At 33.4% G+C, this 6,586-nt stretch overlaps 1 non-coding gene across 1 annotated transcript; it reads right to left on the bottom strand.

Annotated features, from left to right (window-relative positions):
- Nucleotides 1-295: 295 nt before the first annotated feature.
- On the bottom strand, nucleotides 296-402 carry LOC142849165 (U6 spliceosomal RNA). The gene has a single exon (XR_012910558.1). It is a non-coding gene; the product is annotated as a U6 spliceosomal RNA (small nuclear RNA).
- Between the last annotated feature and the right edge of the window lie 6,184 nt (nucleotides 403-6,586).

Below are 6,586 nucleotides of genomic sequence, written 5' to 3'. Positions count from 1 at the left end.
GGATTGTTTTGATGTTTCACATGGTCTTTTTAGCAAACAATTTGATAAGATGAAACCCATTCTAGGAAAAGAGAGCTTCATTTGATGATAATAGAAGTCCAATTGGGGTTCTATCTCTTCTCTTCCGTTATTTAACAATTTCATTTATTTGCTTATATATATATATATATATATATATATATATATATATGTGTGTGTGTGTGTGTGTGTGTGTGTGTGTGTGTGTGTGTGTATGTGTATATACATATATATACATATATATATGTTAGCTTCTATTGTATTATGTTTTCTTTTCTTTTTTATGGAAAGCTTCATGAATTTGTGTGTAATCCTTGCACAGGGGCCATGTCAATCTACTCTATATTCTTCCAATTTTAGTATATGTGCTACTGAAGTTAGCACTTGTATTATATTTTCATATAAACCAACAAATGGAACTTAGATTTAGTTGTCTTTCCATGTATTTCCTCCCTCAACCCATTTTCTTCCCTTTCTGCATTCAATCTACCCAATTCAACCCCACCACCTATTCATCCATAACTATCTACTCCTTCCAAAGATGATCCAATCCTTCCCCCAAACTCTTTCTTTATGCCTAACAATAGTAGGTATATGGATTGTAGCCTGCTTATCAAAGACTTAACAGCTAGCAACCAAATTTAAGTGAATATATAATGTATTTATCTTTTAGGGTCTGGTTTGACTCATTAAGAATAATTTTTTGTGGTACGATTGAGCATCCTTTGGGTATACACCCAAAAGTGGTATTGCTGGGTCTTGTGGAAGGTTGTTTCCTAATTTTCTGAGAAGTTGACATACTGATATTCAAAGGGGCTATACCATTTTGCACTCCCATCAGCAATTGAAGAATGTTCCCTTTACCTCACATCTTCTGCAGCATAAGTTGTCATCAGTGTTTTTGATCTTGACCGTTCTTACAGGTATAAAGAAATCTCAGAGTTGTTTTGACTTGAATTTCTCTGATGGCTAAGGATGTTGAACATTTTCTTAACTATCTTTCAGCCATTTTAGATTCCTCTGTTGAGAGTTCTCTGTGTAGGTCTCTGCCTCATTTTATTTTTACTGTATTGTTTGTTCTTCTGATGAGCAATTCTTAAGTTCTTTGTATATTTTTGAGGTCAGCCCTCTCTCTGATGTGGGATTGGTAAAGAACTTTTCCCATTCTGTACGCTTTCGTTTGGTCACATGTGCCTCCTATGTTCATAGAAGCATTGTTTGTCATAGCCAGAACCTGGAAACAACCTAAATGACCCTCGACTGAAGAATGGATATGGAAAATGTGGTACATTTACATAATGGAGTAACACATAGCAGAAAAATAATAATGATCTCTTGAAATTTGTAAGGCAAATGGAGGGATCTAGAAAACATCAAAATGAGTGAGGTAACCCAGGCCCTGAAAGACAAATATCATATGTACCCACTAATAACTGGCTTTTGCACGTATAGCAAAGAAAACCAGCCTACAATTCACGATCACAGAGAACATAGACAACAATGAGGACCCTAAGAGAGATATACGTGGATCTAATCTACACGGGAAGTAGAAAAAGGAACGATCTCTTCAGAAAATCAGGAGCAAGGGGATCATGGGAGAAGATTGAAGAGGAGGGGAGAGTAAAGGAGGGGAACAGAGAAAATTGTATAGCTCAATAAAATAAATTAAAAATTTTTAAAATTACCTACAAAAGAGAATGATTTTTTCTGCTTCTATCCATTTATCTGTGAATTTCATGCTTTAATTTTTTTGACATCTGAGTACTACTCTATCGTGTCAACTGTACCACATTTTCTTCATCCATTCATTCATTGATGGACATCTCAGCTGTTTTCATTTTCTGCCTGTTATGAAATGAGCAGTAATGAACATTATTAAGTAAGTTTCTCTGTTGTAGGGTATAGAAATCCTTGATTATATGCCTGAGTGGTATAGCTGGATTTTGAGATAGATATAGTTATAGCTTCTTGAATAATCACCACACTGATTTCCATAGTGGCTGTACAAGTTTGCACTCCCACCAGGAATATAAAGAATAACCCTTACATCTTCCCAAATGAGCTGCCATTTCTTTTTATTGAAGTTGTCTGGCTGATGTAAGATGAAATTCAAAGTAGCATTAATTTGCATTTTCCAGATGACTAAATGTTAAACATTTTTTGAAATGCTTCTCAGCTATGTATGTTTCTTTTTTGAAAATATCTGTTTTGATATAGTTTTTGAGATCTTCATTTAATTTTTATATTAGCTTTATATCAGATATGTAGTTTATAAAAAAATTTCCATTCTGTAGATAGCCTCTTTGTCCAAGTGATGATGCCCTTTGCCATTACTATTTTTTCCTTGTTGTTGTTATGGATCACTTAGTCTCTTGGGCTCAGGACTATCCTTCATGAAAGATGCTCAAAATATGGTTTTCTTAGGTGGGTGAATGAAAGGTAGACAGAAAGAGTACATAGAGAAATGAGTATAATATGGATGAAAGGAAGAGAAAATAATTAAATAATGAATATATAAATGGATAAATGGTGAAAAGATGGATGGATGTGTCTGGAAATTGAAGGAAGAAAAAATGATTAGATATAAGAGAGATGAATGGCCATATGGAAGGAAAGGTAGAGGGATTCAGAAATGGAAGGATGATGGAAAAGTGGACAGTAAGTGAAAGGAAAAAAAAGGATGAAGGAAAGATAAATAGGAAAATAGAAGTAAAATGGGTGAATAGATTTTAGTTAGGTAGATAGAAAAATGTTGAATAGTTCTTTTAAAACTGACATTTAGTTGGAGACATAAAACAGTGTTCAAAGAGATGAACCAAATATTTAAAGACAGATATAGATGTGTTTCATGTAATTCTCCTTTTTCTCCGAGAATGTAGCTCGGTAGAGATAAAACCATCCTTCTCTGTGAGTGACATGTGAAATTGTAAAATCAGAATCATCTAGGCTTTTATAAAAGACCAAGATTCCAAGGATACTCTCGAAAACTACTGATTAATATTCTGAATTCTAGCAAAATTCTCTGCTAACCCTGTATGTAATGTCTGTGTATCATCAGCTATACAGACAAGAGTAATTGCTCTTTTCAGAAAGTAAACATGCAGTTTATTTCCTAAATACATCTTCAAGCAATTTTCAAGGAAAATTTCATACTGTTTATGTTTCTATTTATTTATGAATCATTTATGTGCTATGCTCCAAATGTAAAAATAATAAAACTATACCATGCAAAAGAGAATTCTAATAATGTACACAAAAGTAAATGTAAGCTTAATATTTTGCAAAGCTTATTTTAATCATTGGTATAATTATTTGCTATTTCTGTCTGAATAAATATTATTTTAAATATTAAAGTCATTTCACAAATCATAAGTTCTAAAAATATGAGGTACTAAAAAGAACTTGGATAACTCAGAGAATAGGAACACCTGCTGTCTTGCAAAGGACCCATCCATGTTTGGTTTTCAGAACCCACATGGAAGTTTGTAGTTCTTCCAGATCTGAGGATCTCTTCTTCCCTTTGTGGTAATCAGGAACAATTGTGGTACACGGACATATACACAAGCAAATCACTCATATTTCAAATAAAAATTTTAAGGCTACCTTCATATATAATGGGAAATTTCAAATAAATTGGACCATATTCATTTATGTTATGGATATAATTATTATACCATGGTGTTCAAATTTTCTGCATAAAGAATAATAAATAAAGAGGTATGGAAACCAAATCACCAAGTAATTTAACAAATTGCTGTTTCTCTTATAGTATTTGAGGTTATGATAATTATGTGTAAAATGTACTGAATATATGAATATAATTATAGACTGATTTAACTTCTATGGATGCATATTATTTGAAAAACAGACTTAAATAGCTTTTAGCAGCTTTAGGTTTAGAGAAAATTATACAGAAAGTATAACTCCTGTGTTCTCTGTGCCTCACATGTTTCCAGTTACTAACATTTTATATCATGTCCTACATCTGAAATAGTGATCAAATATTAGATTCCAAATTAACTCAAGCCCTGCATTTGTTTTAGGCATACTGTTGGACCTAGACATTCTAGACTTTGGTGAACTGTAGAATGACACACATCTATCATTCCCTGACTTATAAACTCCTCTGTTTTGTCTATTCGATGTATCCGGACACTAAACCCATTCAATCATTTATCTCTACCCTGACTCCACAGTGTTTCCTTTTCTAGAATGTCATGTAGTTTTTGTCTTGTTTAGTTTCTTTCACTTGATAGTTTTGATACACTTCTAGCACGTGTTGCTTTGTCTTCACAGCTCATTTCATTTTAGTACTGAATATTATTTTTTTCATATCCTTTCACCTGTTGGCTGATACCTTGCTCTCTTCAGTTTGGGTTAATTATGAAAAAAAAAAAACACTTTTGTATGGGCATAGATGTCTATGCAGATGAAAGTTCTCAATTTTGTTTTCAAAAGTACATCATAAAGGGAATGCTACATCATAGGCAAATATATGTTTGTGGCTTTTTAAGAATGTGTGTATGCAGTGCAGTCCTATTCTTAATTCTCACCATCAGTGGATGCTCCATATTAAGAAGTTTGTAAGTTTGTCTTATTGCTGTTTTCTTTTGTATGTCCTGACTGACCTTCGACCTTGACTTCTTTTTTTCTTAATGAGATCTGTTGTTTGTGTCACCTTCAGTGATATCGATGTGTCTTTCACACATTACAACTTGTTTGTCTTTTTCTTACTGATGTCTTGATTATTTTGGTCACAGGAACATTTCTGAAAGACTTTCTCTTGGTTTGTCTATTAATGATATTTTTTGCAACCTAGTGATTTTTAATTGATCAAAATTAAACAATTTTAATTTGTGTGTGTATGTGTTGTATGTGGGTACCTTCTTGAAGCGTGCCACCACATGAGTGCCTGTGCCTCTCAGAGAGCAGAACGTGTGTCAGAGCTCCTAGAATTGGAGTTGGAAGCTACATTAAGAGGTGCCTATAATGAGTGCTGGGAACTCAGTTTGGATTCTCCACAAGATCAACAAGTGCTCTTGACCACTGAGTTATCTCCCCAGCAAAAGACTTTTAATTTTAATGGAATCCAACTTCATTCACTTTTCCCTCAATTGTTCATGTTTTTGATTTATTAAATGCTTGATATTAAATGCAAATTATCTGGGATGTGTTTTTCATTATTTCTTTCTTCTGCCAGGGTCATAGTTTTTGGATTTATATCTAGTTATACAGTCTTTTTTAAATTTTTGTATGTGTGAAAGGTGGGTCTTTGTTTTAAATTTTTGCACATGGGTATCTAATTGTTCTAGCCCTAAAACAACATCAAGATAGCATCAATTTCCTTATTCTAAATGGATTCCAAAGAATTAATTACTTTCTAATTAATTCCAAATCCTCAGTCATTTTTTTCTTACAATTACATATCACTTACCTAATTTTATATACTTAATTACTTGAGAATCTCATACCATGTATTTTTATGATATTCAATCTCCCTCTTCCAACTTTTCCAGGATCTATGCAGTTCTTCTACAATCTACCTCCTCACCTAACTTTGTGTCCTCATTTAAAAGTATTTATATGTATAGGTATTGCATGTGTGTGCATGCCATATGTATGTTTGCTCTCTGTGGAGACCAGAAGGCACTGGATTTCCTAGGGCTACAGTTACATACAATTGTGAGCTGCCATGTTGTTAATGGGTATTATCCATGTCCTTTGGAAGAGCAACCAATACTATTAACTACCATCTCTCTTGTTCCAGTGTCCTTGCTTCTTTTAACCATTAATTCACCTTTCTGTCTTTATTTTTAGACTACTCATTCAAAGAGTATTTTTTTAATAAATTCTACTTATTAATTTACTCAGTCTTATCTTAATTATAATCAGACTCTATCTTTGGACATGTGTAGAATGATTCACCTATTTTGATTCTGTTCCAAAGATCTTTGACTTCTACCCCCTTTGCCTGAAATATTAGCTGTTGATCAGCCAATCAGGTTTGAGACAATGACCCGCCAAAACTGCCTCAAGTCATCAGTTTCACATGTCTATCACCCTACTTCCCATTCATTTATAAAATGGAAGTTCAGTAATTTTTTTACTTTTTCTGATTTTTACTCTGTGTAGTGATTTTATTCCTGATTAATGAAATAGTAATGTATGCACTAAGTACCCTACACCTGAGTGATTATTTTACAAAATTAGCTCTCTGATCCTAACAATAATTATATCAGGTAGATTGTACTGTTATATCTCCCAATAGTTAATAGAACATGAAACTCTCTTAGGTCACATTGATAATTGGCACCAGAATTAGATATGATTCAATCTAACTGGCCATGGCGTTCTTGGTCATCAGCACTGAAGTCTGATTAAGCAGGGTAGAGCCCTTTTAAGAGTGGCTTTCATGGGATAATTTTTACCCTGTGAATTCTGAAGCTTTGGCAGTCTAGTAAATGTTAGTGTGAAGGTATGACGAGGAACAGGGTAAGCACTTGGAACATGAAAATGCTTACAGCAGCCTCTAATGTCACAAAACATAATAAATGAGTTCTTTGGGGTC

Source organism: Microtus pennsylvanicus, chromosome 4 (genome assembly GCF_037038515.1).
Source record: "Microtus pennsylvanicus isolate mMicPen1 chromosome 4, mMicPen1.hap1, whole genome shotgun sequence".
Taxonomy (NCBI): Eukaryota; Metazoa; Chordata; class Mammalia; order Rodentia; family Cricetidae; genus Microtus; species Microtus pennsylvanicus.
This window is presented reverse-complemented; position numbering and strand designations above follow the sequence as displayed.